The sequence below is a fragment of the Neolamprologus brichardi genome, chromosome 11, assembly GCF_056152115.1.
Source record: "Neolamprologus brichardi isolate AB-2024 chromosome 11, ASM5615211v1, whole genome shotgun sequence".
NCBI classification, from domain to species: Eukaryota; Metazoa; Chordata; class Actinopteri; order Cichliformes; family Cichlidae; genus Neolamprologus; species Neolamprologus brichardi.
In genome coordinates this window covers 10,470,071-10,488,008 of record NC_142114.1, presented here as the reverse complement: position 1 = coordinate 10,488,008, position 17,938 = coordinate 10,470,071, and positions in this window count along the sequence as shown.

The following is a 17,938-nucleotide window of genomic DNA, read 5'->3' as shown; positions in this document are numbered from 1 at the left end:
ATTAATATCAGCATTAAAGATATAAAACAATATAACTTGATTTTCTAGTCCAAGAGGACACAACCTAACAGTTAACCTTAATAGATTACTATCTTGCAAGAGTGACTTTTTTTTCAAACCCACAGGGTCATGATTTTCAGCATGCATCATCTCTGCATTTAATATCTGCAAAACTCTAACAAAAACTGCTTTTAATGAAGTATTATTCATAAACACGGGCAACTTCACTGTAAAATCGAATTAGTTCCCAGAACTCAAAAAAATTGGATCAAGTTTACGTAAGATGACCAAGTTAGGGCAACTTACTCATTTTGAGTACACTGTACGGCCTTGTTAGTTCCCAGAACTCAAAAAAATTAAGGAAACTCGTTGCCTCAAAAAAACTAAGTAAAGCTTACTTAAGATGACTTTTAGGACAACAGCCATCATTGCAAGTCTGCAGTATTAAGAATAACTTGATATTTCTGACTGTACAATACTAATTGTTTACTTACTGACAAACATTTCAAGTTCAACTAAATGAAAAAACAATTTGTGGTAACCTGAATATGATTAAAAATAATTAACAACACTTTTTGTAATGATGTTAAAATCAGCCCAACTTTTATTTTCAAACACAACAAAGTATAACAGCCAACATACAGGACACTGTTCAGCTAAACAACAAACAATTATATTGCCATCACGGTTATAATCTTACAATGAAACAAAGTCTCAGATGTAATTATTCTGAAAATAAGTTTAGGCCTACCACAAGTTTGTTTTGTACTTACATTACTTATAGAATCAAAATAAAATATTTGTTGTTCTGTCACAAGTGCAGTTTCTAATTTAAACAACACATTTGTTTTGCATTCCAACACATGAGCTGGAATGTTGTATTATTTTAAGGATGGCTTGTTTCCAGTCCAGGCATTACTGCCTGAATGACTGTCATGGATCGAGGTGATCCAAATGTAGGTGCAGAAGAAAGTCTTTAACTTCCCTTAATTACAGTGGCAGTGGATGTGGGTTGGAGATGCAATGAGCTTGAACCTGCAGGCGACCATCTTCACTGACCACACCATCTGTGACGGAGGACTCATCTCTCCTGTTGTCCTGCAAGCAAACAATCATATTTTTTGGAACATGAACTGAATTGCTTTCTTAAAACCTTTTTTTCTGCATTTGGTATAAAACAGACTCCAATTTACACAATCTCAGGCTCCCTCCCCACCAGAGAGGTGACATTCAATGTCCCACTGTCAGTCTGGATAGCCCTGACCACCACCCAACACACAATAATGTCATGAAAGCATCATTTTAAAAAGGGCTATGCAAACATGGCCAATAACTTTCATTCTAATGATGTGCAAAATGATTTGGGCACAAAACAAATTTTGTTGTTAGAAAACTTGCAGACTTCACTATTTACAGTGTAGACCCTCTAAACTAAGTTTGGGGGATGTGATCTTTCAAGAAATGCAGACCAAACTGTTGTTGTTTGTTTACTTACACAGCATGTCTTGTATAATTAACTGGAGTCACCAACAACAGCATAGTGCAGTCATATCTCAAGTCTAATAACAGAAGACAGGAAAAGATCAGTAAAGAAACAACTTCCCCAAACCAAAGCACAAATGAAACAATAAGTAAAACAGGCTGATCTAAAGTATGATTAAAGTTCAGCCTGATTAATATAAATGTCACTGACAGTTGCTAATATATTGGAAAACCAAAATACTTACCACTGAGTTGATGTCTTTCTGTCCAACAGCAGGAGTGCTGGTCCCGAGCCTCAAAGACAGTAAAAAGCAAGCAGAGGGAGAAAAAGCAGAACATTTTTCAGAAACTGATTTGATCCTTAATGGCTGTGCAATTATTGTAACATAGAGTTTGCTTATGTTGTTAAATAATGTCTAGATTTGACATTAATAGATGCCACAGATGTTCAAAAGCTGCCACAAAGCATGAAAAAAATGGACATCTCTGAAAACGTCAGAGAATTTTTGCAAATATGTTATGTCTTGATAAATTGAGCAGATATTTGAACTTTACACAGCTACATTGTCGCCTGAAAATATCTTAAAAGTTTATTTTGTGACCCAGAAAAAGTAATGTTTTTTAGCCGTGCTCCTCCGCCATTGCCGTGCTTACACAGGCTCCGACAACCAGCTGACAAATGCGATCCTCCTTTTCCCCAGACTACCCTTTCTGGGTCACAAAATAACCTTTTAAGATATTTTCAGGCGAGAATGTAGCTGTGTAATGCTCAAATATCTACTGAATTAATCAAAATATCACATATTTGCAAAAGTGCTTCCACGTTTTCGGAGAGCTCTGTTATCCACCAGCATGATAGCTGACCGGGAGGTCAAGGCTGGATAGAGTCCGCGAGCACAGCTAACTCCTGGCATATTCTTTTCAATCCCCCTTCACTCTTTTGCTACTCAGGTTAAACATGATATATATATATATATATATATATATATATGTATATAATTAGTTAGTTAGTTAGTTAGTTATGGCTATGGATTGAAAATACCCCCCACACCCCACCCCTCACCAATCAGTGTATCAGGTAAAGATTCACAGCAATGAAAACAATAATATCTTGAGCTGACGCTTTTTCAGGTTTGCTCAACATATTCCATAACAAATGCTGGCACCATGAACATGAGGACTGATCCAAGAGGGAGGAGGACGGTAGTGATGGGGCATTTTCAAAACACATCTTTCATCCTTCCGCACTGAGAAGCAAAACTTCCATCTTACTTAGTTTCTCTAAGTTAAGACAACTCAAATAAACTGAGTTTATCAGCATTTTTGCATAAAAAGTACTGGTAACTTAAATCGAGTTCTGATAACAAATTGATAAAAACTGAGTTCAGCCTATTTAATATTTTTAATTAAACACAATATTACATTTTACAGTGTTTTAAAAACAAACAAACAATCGAGCTGATTGAGTCTAAGCTATTTCCAGATAACTGTTCATGAGTTTGATATGCAAGCATTATATTTAGAAGGTGGTCACAGCTGTTGGTAAATGTAGAGGAGAAAAAGTGCAGTGGCTGTCACTTAAGCCACTGCAATGGAGTAGAGTTAGGTTAGAAAAAACACAACAGCACCCTCTATTTTAATGTGCTCGGATACTTTCCACTACTACAGGGGCTCTGTGATTCATAACATGAGTTTTTGAGTTCTTGTACCCAAAAAACTCCCTCAGCCTTAGCCTGATCTTTTAACTCTCTATCCCTCTTTGTTCTAAGTGACAGACAAGAGCTATATCACAGTAAACCACAATGACACTCAAAAGCAAGTATTTTTACAACCTGCAAGCATCAGTGACCAAATCTAAAAGATTGGTTAATTCCGTTGTTGACCTGATTAGCGGCCAGTGGATGTGTCTATGAGAGGCAACCAAGCCTTTTCAACTCAGCAAGGTGCCAGAGAGAGAAGGTAATGAGCTTTAAGCTGCACTGCTATGCCTCTCCCTGCTTTTCCTTCACCAGCTTTCAAGTCCAAGCTTATTTTGAAGAGGAGGCTCAAAAGCTATAAACCCTCATAGTAAGTTTTAGCTTCACTTTGCCAAACGACTCTGACAGAACTTTTGGACGTTGGAGTGCCGCGTATGACCCCCCCCCCCCCCCCCCCCCCCCCCCCCGCACCTTCTTGTTCTGTTTTAAGAAGGAAATCTTTTGTTGCTTTTACTGAATCCCGTCAGAGCTTTAGAAGCCAACATTAGAAACCGAGGGATAAAACTCAGGTTGAAACAGGTCAGACGACTTTTATTTAATGCCGAGCTCTTACCATCCTTCATTCTGTCCACATGGGTGTCATAAGTACAAGTATGTGTGGCAGTATGTTTATCCATGTGTTTTAAGCATACAGGGACTTTTCCTGGCTTTTTGTATGCGTGTATGACAGGTCTCGCAAAGATCATAAACATTACCGCTCCCTCCTCACTCACCATATGCGTTCCGAGGAGCCAGCGAAACAATTGGGTTCAGTTAAATTTGTCACTCTAAATTGACCCTAAAAACAATTAAGTCATAGGGACCATTAACTATGTATAACCATCATAAAACATGTTCCAGCAGCAGAAAAAGAAAAGGGGGTAAAACTGTGGTCACAGGAAATGAGGTAATAAGGACTGCACAGCTAGTCAACCTGTCTTGCTGCTGCACTGCCTTGCTGACCTGAGGGGAGCCAGATGAGCTTTTTTTCCAGGGTAGGGAAAGGAAAGGGAAGGGTGGCTTAAAGGGGTGAAGGGGTGGTGGGTATGAGGGCGGGGGGTGAGCGGGGGGATTTGAGCAAAGCACGCTCTCTAATCTTGCACTCAGCCAAGCGATCTCATGATGCAGGAGGCTTAGCCACTGCAGTGAAAGCAATCTAATGGCCAATGAGTAATCAACACTATTGCCTGTCTTGACTAATATCCCTATGGCCTAGTCTGCTGAAGCAGGGAAACTTCTCTTTTCAGGCTCTGCTTCACAGAAGGAAGGGAGGGGGCAAGAAAAGTGTGTGAGACAGAAAATAGAGATGTAAGTATGTATTTGATTTACTTTTGGATGAGGCAAAGACTTCCTTTCCGACTATCAGGAGTAACATTTGTTTGGGAGACTCTGAGGAATTTAAAAGCTGTCACATGGTTGATTCATTCCCATAAAGCAGTATGTTTTGCATGCACAAAGCCCTTTTCCCAGCTTGCTTAAGAATTTCAGCATAACCTGCACGGCTATAATCAAGGGATCAACTGAAGGATAACAGAGAACATAACTCTTCAAGTCTCCTCAGAGTGAAAAAGCAAAACATGCACCGTGTCCACGTCTGGTTTTAAAGTGTCCTCATCGTTGTATTGTGTTGTATTTTGTTTTTGCATTTCAGGGCTTTCAGCTGTCCTGGCATGGTGCTCTACACATGGCATGAGAGAGGGACGCTAAATCACATGGACTAATGAGACGGAGGGGGGGTTAAAACAACAACAACAAAAAATAGATTTATAGGATGCATTAAATGACTTTTGCTTAGTTGGAAGTCACCAGTGAAAACTCTGTGGCATTTCAGTATGCCCACCCCACCCATTTTCCTGTGATGGTTGAATGCACCTGCCAGGTGCTAAAACCTGCAAATGGGTAGATACAAAAGGTGAGGTAGCCACATGCTAGTCTATATTCATGTATTTTCTTGGTATTATTGTACAAAGTATTTGCTTCTCTTTCATTAAAATATTTTGATAGTTTCTCACAATACAAAAGAAAACTTGCTTCTGTCTCTTTTGGAGCCCTTTTTTAAGAATCAGTTCACACATTTAGCTCTTTGCGGGTTTGACAGACCTCAGAATGGATGAAATGTTCAAATAAAAACACTTCAGTGGATGGTAAGTCCAAAGTGTATCCATTCGGCAATCAACATTGGTGTAGTTTTGACATAAATAAAGAGATGAAGTCTCAACACTAATGGCTATAAACGACTGAAACATTATCAGAACCGTCTGCAGAGGCCACAGTTTCTTTCTGTTATTTTCCCCAACTTGGGAATTGCTTGAGTTTATTGTACGATACATTTACTGTACTAATAGGGAAATATTCTCATGCCAACATAGCAGTGGCTTTCTATAATTGGTTCAGTTTGTGCTTTACCCACTAAATTCATCCCTCATCATTACGTTCATTAAGATTAGTTGCTAAAAGCTCTGGCATGCCCATTTATCCCATACTCCCATAGTGACTTTGGTACTACATGAAGGAATTTCAATGTGACATTATAACCCAAACTGGGAGAATTATGTTCCAGTCCAGAGTAAATATGAGGTTTCTGTTCATTGCTAATAGCTTTTTTGTTTTCCTTAATTCGTGTTTTATTCAATGTACAGTTAGTGTTTTGGCTAAAATTGGCCTTGAGGTTTTGGTCCGAGATAAAGGGCTTCAGAGTGAATCACTCCACCAAAGTCAGCGACAGGATCCATCTCTCAGAGAGAAGAATAGCAGTGAAAGCGGAAGCCAGCTAACCTCTGTCAAAACTGCCATCCATCACTCGGCGTTTTAACCTCGGCCACACTGAAAGACAGCCAATTACTTGGGCCAGTGGATGAAATAAATACGTCCTCACATTAGGGCCCATTACCAGGACTCTCTCTCCCATTTCTCCCCCGGTCTGCAGAGGGACTGAGCGGGTGGCTCAGCCCCCAGACCATTATGTCTGTCTGACATGCACCAAACTATAACCTCCGTTGAGAGGTCTCCATCCACACAACCACTATGAAGCACTCTAACCTCGGAGTAAATGGCCAAAACTACTCACTCTGACACTGACAGAAATATATCCCTGCAACAGTCTCAGTCATCACTGATTTATATGGAAGAGTTTTTTTTTTAAACTTTACTATTAACTTGGCTGAATTTAAACTTATTTTATTCATTCATTCCTCAGCTAAACATTTAATAACAAAAAGCATATTTCAAAATTTTGATTACTACATGTTGTCTATAACCATGGAAGTCCCAATGGCAAGTCTAGCAGATGCTTTGTGACACAATTCAAGAGCCAACTGAACCTATTGGGGTTACATCAGTCTTTTTTAAACCACTATTTAAACTGATGTGCTCATGTATTGCTAAGTGGGCTGCCAACATCAAAACGTTAGAACCAGTTCAGTTAAACCATGGATTAGATCAGATCAGAGCTCGCTTTCAATTTTAAAATTTATCACCCAAAGCATTTTTGAGACCATCTTCCTGAAACATCTGGAGAGGTCATTTATGTGAGCTGTTATATCATGGCCTCGAGTTATAGTGTCAAGGTGTGCATATAGATGCTTTCTGTTGAGGTAATCAAAAGAGCATACTTTAATCCAAGCTACATTTGTCATTCCTTATCAAATAGTGAGCTAAACCTAACCAAACCACAAGAAAAATTAAATTAAAAATCGTGTGACTACAATTATTAAAACAACATCCAGTCAGACTGATTTGAAAATCAATATTCATCAGACAGACGTTCACCCGGAGAAGGCTTCTGCTCACACAAGTTGACTGGTTCAGATACAAACCAGTTTCTTATAGAAGCATCAACTCACCTCTTGGTCCTTTACTCATCCAACATGCACCTGCACAGAATCACTAAACTAGCATTAATCATCCACCAGCCCTGTAAGTTGGTTTTTGTAAAGTGTACAGTGTTGAGTCAAAGGGGATTATTAAGGAATGAAACTGTGAAAAAAAAAATCATTTTACAGCATACAAGCAAATACACATTATGAGTCCCAGTTAGCCGCATTTGTGTGAACTGTATCAGTGAATACACTGTATGAGTAATGGTGCAGTGCCTGCTGCAGTAAAGGTTGAGATTTATTAAGGTTTCAAAACAAAATGAGGCACCATAGCAGACAATTCTTGTTTCTTCCTTCTGTCCAAATATTGGGAGATATTGTTATTGTCCATATGTTCCCGTCATGTCTGAATTAAACCTGATGAACTTGTATGTGGAAGACAAATGTGTCTTATATATATACACACACACATATGTAGGCTTATATCTACCCAGCGTATGATCATTGTATACTGACCTGCTATTATGACAGATTAGCATTGGAGTGCTGCCTAGCTGCTACCATTAGCTACATTGTCGAGAGAGAAAAAGCTCCGACACGTATAGCTACGTCTGTCTTCCCTTCAGAGGGCTTGTGGAGAGGCTCTTCATCAGTCCATTAACCACCTATGCTACTTAACTCCTTTTTGGTCCCATGGATCTGTATTTTAGTTGATTCCAGGTGTCCGAAGTTTACAGGCATCTATTTTTTTCCCCCCTCCAGAACAATAAACTCTGAGAGGCCTAAAGCAAAGGGGTCTGTGCATGGAAGAGGGAAGGCAGAGAGAGCGAGAGCGAGAGAGGGGCTCTGTTTATTAGACAGCAAATAGCCGGCCAGTGGGTTTATGATGTGGAAGGTCATTGTTGGTTAATAAGTGGCCACATGAGTGCAGGCAGGTGCTGTGTTAACACCTCCTCTTAACTTGCCTTTCCAGCAGAGGCCATTCATCAGCCCGGTGTTAATGAAGGCCATATAATTAATAGGTGGATAGGCGAGAAAGCCCCCTGAGTTAATCAATGCAGACCTGTTTGAAGAGCGGGGCTAAGATGGGACACTGGCTTTTCTGAAAGGGGTGGTGGTGGTGTGGGTGGGGGATGTCTTGGCTGTGAGAGTGTGAGCCCTGTAAGAGACGCGCAGGTCACGGAGACAGAGAGCGAGAACGCTAATGGCTTTGGTTCGCTGCATCTGTGTATAATATGTAGGAAGGAAGGCAGTTTAATGCGTTGATAAACAGTTTTGGAAGAAAGATGAAGGGCACTGGAGTAATGTGCACGGTGTTTCAGCGAAGCAGCGCAGAAGTTCAAATGATTTAACCTTTTTTTTTTTTTCTAAGTCAGTATAGCTTAGACTGTTTTCCTCGCCGCCTTGCTCACTCCTTCACCTGCCCCTTATCTCCACAAATGGAGTGTTGACTTTCTGGTCTTCAAAGGAGAAATACTGTCAGGCTGCTGCTAATGGGGATCAGGAGAGGCTACTGTTCTGGGACTTGTCAAGCCCTGTCCAACCTGCCATCCTGCCCTGAAGTGTGGGAGCTATTTAACCTCTCCTCCTCTCTCTTTCTCACATTTTCCCTGTTTCTGCCTCCCACCCCTCCTGTTCCTCCATTAACTCTTTTTTTCGTCTCTCTCTCTTTCTTCCGTCTCACGCATTATGAATTTTACCTCTCATACTTACTGCATGCCATCATATGTCATCTGATTAGGCAGGCAATGTGAGTTTCATTTAGATAAGTAACTGTACTGTATGTGATCAGAGGGAGGCGTGCATTTTTGCGGAATGATGCCATCGCCTTCAGTTCTGATCTGATGCTGGAAGCTGGTGGATAATCACCCATCAGTGCAGACCTGCACTTCCCCCTTTACCTCTACCCTTCACACAATAGATACACATCTTTAGAATGGTGCTTCGTTTAGTTTCTTGCTTACATCCTTGTAATAGTTTTCTTGCTGTGCACATGTTTGTGTCTAAAAGTCTATGCGCATGTATACATCCCTGTGTGTGTGTTTTCAGTATATTAGCTCATATTTCTGTGCAGTTGTGCGTGTGTGTGTGTGTGTGTCTGTGCAGAAGAAGGCTTGGAAGAGGGGTGGGTGAAGCTTTACAATGGTCAACTGAAAAGAACCATTCTTTTATTCAGCAATTAACCCCATCTGGGTAAATAATACGCTGTTGTGCAGCCGAGCCGTCACTGTTATGCGCCGAGCCCTGAACCTGAGAGCACTTCAAACAGCAGCCGGTCACCCAAACGATGACAAGATGCTGCAGAAACCGCTTTTCACAAAGTATATAATGCAAAGTATTAGGTTTCACTGTACAGTTTTAGAAAACCAGGAGATACCTTAGAAAGAGAGAGAGAGAGAGATGGAGGGGAAGACGGGGAGAAAACGAGAGAGCAGGAGGAAGAAGGCTGAAGCACGGGTGATATCACAGATAACAAGTCTGGATGCACTTACCTGCCTGGAAACCTGATCGTATTATTTTAAATTCTGGGAGCTCAGGCACTTAAAAACTGAGAGCTGGGGACTCTCGCAGTTGGAGGGAGGGAGACGGTGGGGGGGTAGGTGGATGTGGGGTCGGGTGGAGAGGAGGGAGGGAGGGATCGGGCTGTCCCACTGTGTGGATATATGGTGTGAGAATTCAATTTGCTCATCTCCTGTTATCATAACTCAATTTCCCCGTTTCACACATGCACGGACATGTGCGTAGAAACTCCGTCGCACATTAACGGTCCATCCAGTCACCTGACGAGTGAGGGAACTTCCTCGAGGAGGAGTGCAGGTAATTAATGTCGATCAGGGCCGCTGCTCTCCAGATTTACGGTGAGAAAGAAGCGAATCTGATCTCACAGACGTGAGAAATGATGAGGAGAGGTAGGTCGACTGCATGAAGGGGCCCCGAGTCTCATTAAGCAGAGGAACTGATCTTTCCACAGAGATCGGGGCCCATCGGATCCCCATTATGGTTCTGTTCCTGGGGGCCCCGTTAACAGCACTCCCCTAAGCCCTTTGGAATGAGATCTGGCTTAAGAAATGAGTCTCTTGTGTGGAACGCATAACGCAGGGACTCGTGGACACACGCCAAACCACTAAGGGATGCAATATTGGTGTCAACTGTCACTTTACAGGAACGTATTAAAAAAATATTAACATACAGATATAAATATAATGACAGATGAATTAAGTGGCTCTGTGGAGCTGCAGGTGAGCAGTTTGTTGCTAGCAATAGCAATACTAAGAGACTACAATACAGGGCAGTTACAGCAAGAAAAGGAAGAGGCTAGAAAGCAGGAAAAAATTACAATGGAAAAAATAAAATGTCCCTGATTTGTTATTCTTTTTCTGGCCTTGTTTGTATAAAGGCTAAAGCTAAATTCATATATGCAACATTAATATGCATCTTACTTTTGTGTATTCGATACATATAAATATTTTTTATATTTTATGCAAATGTCCTGCCAAGGAAGAGTGCTACACACAGGCCACAGCTAGAACCACAAGTCACATGATGTTCACATGACGCTCAGTGATTAGAATAAATGAGAGCAAATCCACAAGTGGAGCTTTCTTTTTTTTTTTAAATTAAATAATCCATTATGATCACTGTTTGATTTCTTTCTTAATTTTTTAGCAACATTGCATTGCTGCTTATCATCTAATGCACTAAAGTGTGAAAAGACTTTGCTTTAAATGAGCATTATATTATTGGCTGTTGTCTAGCATGCTAAAAATACTCTAGCTAACCTGGCGGTTAGCTATGCTTTAGCTAATGAATAGGTCACCTCTAAAGTAAAAAATGAATAAATAAGAAGTTAGCAGGAAAGGAGTAAGGATGACAAGAGATCGGCATAAAACAAATAGAAAAGGGAGAAAAGCTCTATTTTTTAAAAATTAATGAACCTAATGAATCATGCGCTCTAAAATATACATAAAACAATCAACAGAACAAATACTCCTGCAGTCCACATTGCAAAATATTGCATCATATCTGTTAGTGAATTTTTAATAATTTTTTTTCAATGACAGTAAAACGAGTTACAAAATTGTACACTTGTTTTATGGGGGTTGACGTTTTCATCCTCAGTTATTTTTGGTCCACCGCTGTGTCAATAGAAAAATTTCAAACGTCATTTAACTGTGACCTCCACTTGCCTCTCTCAATTGTTTTCTGGTTTTCTATTTTGCATCCATTTCTTAGATTAGTAATGATCTACACAGAGTGATGAAAGTTACAAATTCTTGTGTTTAACCTTGGCAGTTGTAGGCATTTTTTGAACCAGCTTTGCGTCTTTGCTTCACTTGATTCCGCACATTTTTTTCTCTTGCTCTCATGTGTCCTCGCAGACATTTTGCCTAGCTCTTAAATTCCTCTGGATGGGTTGAATGCCTAGCAACAGATTTCAAATTAGCCGTGGGCCATCTACGCATAAATGTAAATGGAGGACAAGGGTCAGCGGGGCTTGCACCATCCTAGTTAGTGTACATTTGTCATTTGACAACAAAAATGCATTACTTAAATTGAGCCGTGAACACAAAACCAAGAGGGAGGGGAGTGGGATTGTGTTACATGCGCTGTGGAAAGCGTGACTGATTCAACTAATAATAACATCAATTTATTTTTCTTTAATGAAAAATTCTTCACACCGCTTTTTGACATGGGGGAATAAACAAGCGAGGGAGAGCTCTTATGTCGAGCCCTCAGCTGTGCATTTGTGTATTTCTTCTTGCCAAATCATGGTTGGCAGCATGCTGGGGCCCTGTTATTACCCCGGAACTAATCTTCTCAAATCAAACATCCACGAAATATCAAAGCACCAATGATTTGTATGTTCTTATCAAGTTGCAAAATCTGCAAACCATGGCCAGCTCTCAACTTGTGTAATTTCTTAAGCTAACGGGTAAACATCCTGTGTTTACAAAGCAGATAAATGTCTTAAAGTTGTTCATTCCACTCCTGATACAGAATAATAGCTGGCAGCGAATGCTGGATGTCAACACATTAAAGATCTTTAAAAATGTTTATGCAGCACTGTTTTCCTTTTTGGTTTTTTTTCAGTTTTTATCAGTAATCAAGCTCTTTAGCGTCCTGACAAATGATGCAGCTGCAAGAGCTAACCCCCCCGCCCTCAAAAAACGCAGAGTGACCATCCCAAACGTTCCGTCCTCTCTCTTCGTTCTGCAGTTTATTATCTAATCAGCTCGGCCCTTGGACACACAGCCACGCTCAATGGACCCAGACCACATGGCCAATAGAGCACCCAACAGACTGTGTCATCTCAGCCTGCTGAATCAAAAACAAACACAGGGGCTAGCTCGCTGTTTTGAGGAGACCAGGATTAAGCGAGAGGCCTTCCCACCCTCCTCCACTGTTTATTTAGCATGTTTACACTCCTTGAGTGTGATTTATTCCTATGTCTTGTCACTGTTTCATGCAAGTCCGGCTAGTTTTTTTTTTGCAGTTTTGTAATGTTTCCTTACTTGCTGGCAATCTTTTAAATCTACAGAGTGAATTCAATTGTCTTAAAATGCCATATTCATGGCTGCCGTAGATTCTTGACAGCCTCCAGTCAAATCCCCACACGCATTCACACCCACACACCTTTGGATTACCTCAGTGCAGAAGCGGGGGGACGGAGTCCAGGCAACAGCACAAAACAAGACAACAGGCACAATTACAAAGCAGCCTGGAGACAATCCCGCACTTTAATGAAAGTCCAGTTTCCACTGCCCCAGGTAAGTGCTCAACGTGATTGTATCTGTGAAACAATTACACTGTCACAATCAAAGGAAGCTGCCTTTAAATGGTCTGTCAAGGCCCTCAGTGGGGCTAATAATCACTCATCTCTTTCCCACTGTGTCACTGAGGTGCTGAATCCTGCCTTTGTTCTGCACATCACCTGCCTCTCAATAGACTGCTTGGTGTTACACTTCAGGCACTTAGAGGGCCACGCTTTCAAAGCGGGGCCCCGAGGATATGCGAGCTCTGAGTGGATATCCAACAACTAGCACTTCCGAATCCCCTTTTTTGTCCAGCTCAGAGTTAGATTTGCTGAACAAACGTATATTACTGTAGCTGTTTCTCCACTTCTCCACTTCACTCCCTTTTTTTTCTTTCTTTCCCTCAGGAGGCCCAGAGGTAAGCTGCAATCCTGGGAGCAACCAGCAGCCGAAGGGAGATAACACCCACTCCTAATTTATAGAGTTATCACATATCCTCACCGGCACATAAAGTGCATCCGGTTGCCTCCAAGTGCCCAGCGGATTTCCATTTTACTCCTTCTCTTTAAGTTAATACCTGTTTCATGTTTAACATCAATTAAAGGTATAAGGGTAATTAGAGAAGACATGGGAGAAAAAGAGGGTATCCTGCAGTTTCTCTTCCACAGTTTAATGATTCGCCAGCAGCCCGACATGTGGCATGTCTGGAATGTTTGTCCCTCCATTCAGAGCATGAGAGTTATTGTGTCAGGAGAGGGAAGAAAAGAATCTATGCAGCTAAGTCTGCGTGCACACATGCACAAGGTATTTGTGTTTGAGTATGTGTTTGTGCCATGTTTGTAGGCCCAATGCCCGCTGGTTGTTGTAGAGAAGGGTAAAGAGAAGGTTAGATGGTTTTAAATGATCCGCTAGTTGATCCGAGTTTCCATTCTTGTCCGCGAGAACCTCTCGTTGCAGCTGGTTTTGGTTTCCGTGTTTGACTGTACAGAAACACACACGGTAAAAAGGCTCAAATTTATACGTTGTTTTTCCTTCTCTGTATCCTGCCTTGTCTGTTCTCCACTGCAGGGCACCCACTGCAACTTCACTCTTTCTCTGTTTCCCACTCTTCATTCAGTCGATCCCCGGGACACCCCATTCATTTATTTTTTATTAAACTTCAGCACTCTCCGAGACTCATTTCCTGCGGTTACTGGTGGAGCAGAGAGCACGCTGGGAGTTTCCCAGAGACTGGCAGGGGTCGGGAATGATGCCGGAGGAGCAAAGATGGGGGTTGGTTTGGTTTGAGATGGTGAAAGAAGGAGGGATCATCATTTTGGGAGTGCACTGTCACCATGGAATTTATTAGAAGACTTTTTCTGTTACAGTGTGGTTGGGTTAAATAAACACCTAAATTGGTTTTCAAAACCAAATACAATCAACTGTAAGCAGATGATAACACTGACATGAAAAATATCCTATAGAAATGGCACCCCACAGACAGGCATTTTTGTCCCCAGCTATAAAAACCAAAGCTCGGCAGGAACGACATGTTGCACTGCGACTTACATGTAGCATTTTTTGGATGATTTATTGCCATCACCAAAACACTTTAACAGACAAGCTGTTTTTCCCCTTCATTTAGGTTACACGAAAAGGTGAGTTATTGCCACCACTTGATAAGAGCGTGATGACGTAGCTGGATTTCCTGCTCAAATGATCAGGTTTGTGGTTTACAGGATAGCCATATATCTGGTGTCTTTTTTCTACATTCCCTACAACTTTTCACATATGCACTTTACATGCATTTTTTTCTTTTACAGGAATTGGCCCATTGGTATGCCAAGTATATTGGAAAAATGTGTGGCGCAATTTATGACCTCAGAAATGCAGAGCAGTGTGCAATAGTCTTGAGAAACCCCCTATTTCTTTATATTTTGCCTCCACAGAGTAAAACAAAGGACAAAGGACAAAAGAAGAAGTCACAAAAAAACTATTTGTAGCTGCTCAACACTTTCTGAAAGTCATTTCGAAGTAGAGAAGGCTGAGGAATGCCAAACTATACAAGAAGTAGACTGAAAATCAGTGGCAACAGGTCTGAGAGATTAATCTAAATTTGACATTTTTGTTCAAATTGTTATCATTACGTATGGAAAAGATCAGGAGATGGATACAACAGTGGGTGTCTACAGTCATGTATATATCATAGTAAAGGCTCTGTCATGGTTTGGGGTTTCATTTCAGCCATTGGTGTTGGGGATCTTGTCAAAATTGACGCAATTATGAACATAGAAAAGGTTTTTATACACCATGCAATACCAATAGCAGCTTCTCCTTTTCGCCTCATATAAAGTATAATCTGGGTGGCTGTATCTCAGGAAGTAGAGCAGGTCATCTACTACATCATAAGGCTGGTGGTTCAATTCCTGGCTGTTCCAGCTTGTATTCCAAAGTATCTTTGGGCAAGATACTGAACCTCAAGTCGCTCTCCAATGCAGCCATTGCAGTGTTAATGTTAGATAGGAAACACTTAGGTAGAAAAAAGTGATTGTATGAATGGGTGAATGAGGCATGTTATATAAAGTGCCTTGAGTGTTCAATTTGACAATATAAGAATCAGTTTACCATTTATTTCAGTAGAAGTTTCAATAATTCACTACTTCTCACTTTCCTATAACAATATAAAGAAAGGAAGGGTGGCTCAAGAGTTTTGCACAATATTATATCCTTTTTATACAATTTTTAAATATATTTTTATAGTAGTATTAAAACCAAGTTATTTAGACAGTCTTTAGCTTTTTTTTGTCTAAATAATATAATTTATCTGGGCTACTGATCAATAACATAATAAATCTTTTTTTTTTTTTTTAATTTATCTTGTATTTTTATATGTAAGAAGATTTTAAAACTGATCATGATTGATTTTGGGGGGCAATCACACACTTTATCTGATTATATGAAATCTAAATGTCAACATCTATGCACTTGCATCAGTCAGCAGTCCTTGGCGCCCCACACACTTAACCAAAATTAAGTGTTGCTCCGGTTCTCACATCCGCTTGTATAATATTCCCCCCCCCCCTTTTTTTTAAAGGCTATGACCATATGGAAGGTAGGTGCCCATGAAATTTAATGTAAACACACACATCATACTATTCTGATGCATTTGCAACACACTTTACATATGAATTATATGTTTGAGGGGGGTAGAAACATGTAGTGTTGTTTTCATGGTTTTTAAATGAACCATCTGGGTACTTGTTGGCAAAGACCCCAGAATTCACAAGGTTTATTTTCATTGCTGAAATAGTGTACATTGCACACTGGGGCAAGAGGCTTTGACACAGGGGACCCAAACAAGCATCTGAGCAATCAAATTATTCCCAGAAAATTATTATAGATGAAGTGCTTGGGGTATTATTTGCAAATCAATAATAATAATAAAAAAAAGCATACGTGTGTGTCAGGCGAGTGTTTTATGCCTCAATTCCCATTAAAACACGGCTGCCATGGACTAAAGACTTCCAGGCCATTTAGGGCTGGGTAAGCCAATCACAAATGGGCTTTTAGGGCTTTAAAATAATTATGGAGTCAGTTACATTGTCAGGCATAACTCTGCTGTTTGTCAAACTTTTTACATTTGGCCTTGTGTTCAGTTTTCAAACAGCTTGTATTCAAACATGTGGGGCAGGAATCTAAGTGTTTGCTAATTTTCAAAATGAAGAGTTTTCCTGCTAAATGGATTGTACTGAATCATCTCCTGTAATTATTTGTTCATTCCTTTGTTCACTTAGGGTCTCAGTCAGTTGCTAATGAACATGCAGAGGCCAATCTTTTCTTTAAGCTAGCAGCTGTTATAGCTAGGAGTTAGCACAAGATAACCATTAGCCTTATTTCTCACACCTTCATGTCTTCTTGTTGACTTCCGTATATTAAAGGAGGCTTACCGGTGTTTCTTCAGATCCACTGTGAAGGAATCGCATACGTCCAGTGACTGATGCAACAAATTGGCAAGACCTTAATCGCAAGCCTTGATTGGCAATAAGTGTCTCAAACTGCAGGAATCAGGGTAAGTAAGTTTGAAATGAATGCCAACCTGATATTCATCACTCATTTCTGCAGACTCTGAGCGAACACGGATCAATTTGATTAACAAATCTTTTGAATGCACTTTATTTAAGACAGACAAGATTTGCTTCATCATATCTTAAATGTTTACCTTAGGTGTCAAAGATATACAACCATGCCAGAAGCAGAGGAATCTGAAGAAGATTGAGATATCTGAGATTCGAAATTTGTTGATAGTGATGATTTTAAAAATCACATAGATTATATGCGTTTTTGAGTGTATTTATCTTAAAATGCCCAGCTAAAAACTAACTTTACTATTATGCAATTTACTGCAGAGGTAGCTGGGAAAATAACAAAGGTGTGTGAACGTTACGAGAATAGATTTGGATTCTCACAACTCAACAACACAATGACTCCACCTCCCCTTCTCCACCCTTTGTCTGAATACCTCAGTTGAACCGCCATCCTTGACATGCATTGCTTACGAGAGCATTCATCATGGCACAACAGTCTGACTTCCTGTCTCCGTGCTGACAGCGAGCTGTTAACGTAATGAGGTGCATGCTAGCGCAGAAGGTTTTTGGGAGACCGACTTGGCCTCCTGCTAACTGGGTACACCATGGACCTCACCAGGCAGCCCTCCAGGGAAACCATTTGAGCAATGTGACCCTCCTAAATAGATTAAATAAATTAAAGATGACCATTCTTTAAGGGATTTATCATACAGTTTTCAGTAAAGGAATGTGTATTAAAAAGGTTCATTACAATTATTCAGGATTTTTAAAAATAGTGTACATAGTAAAGGAGAGCAGTGGTTCTGAAATAGGGGAGTGGGGGAAATGGATGAGGCTTTGATGTGGTTCCCAGGGCTGTAGGCCATGCAGAGCCATGCTATTTCACCGTGAAATGCTATTACACTTCTGGTCTTTTGGTTGCCATCACCACACTTTCCTTTTTCAAGCTCTCAGTAGTTTTTGATTCAATGATCCCAGATCCTAGACATGTACAAATGTCACATGTCACAGGGTTTGCTTTATTTTGTAATACCCAACCTTGAGAATGTGATGAGTTACAGACTAGTGCTGTACAATACTACAAATTT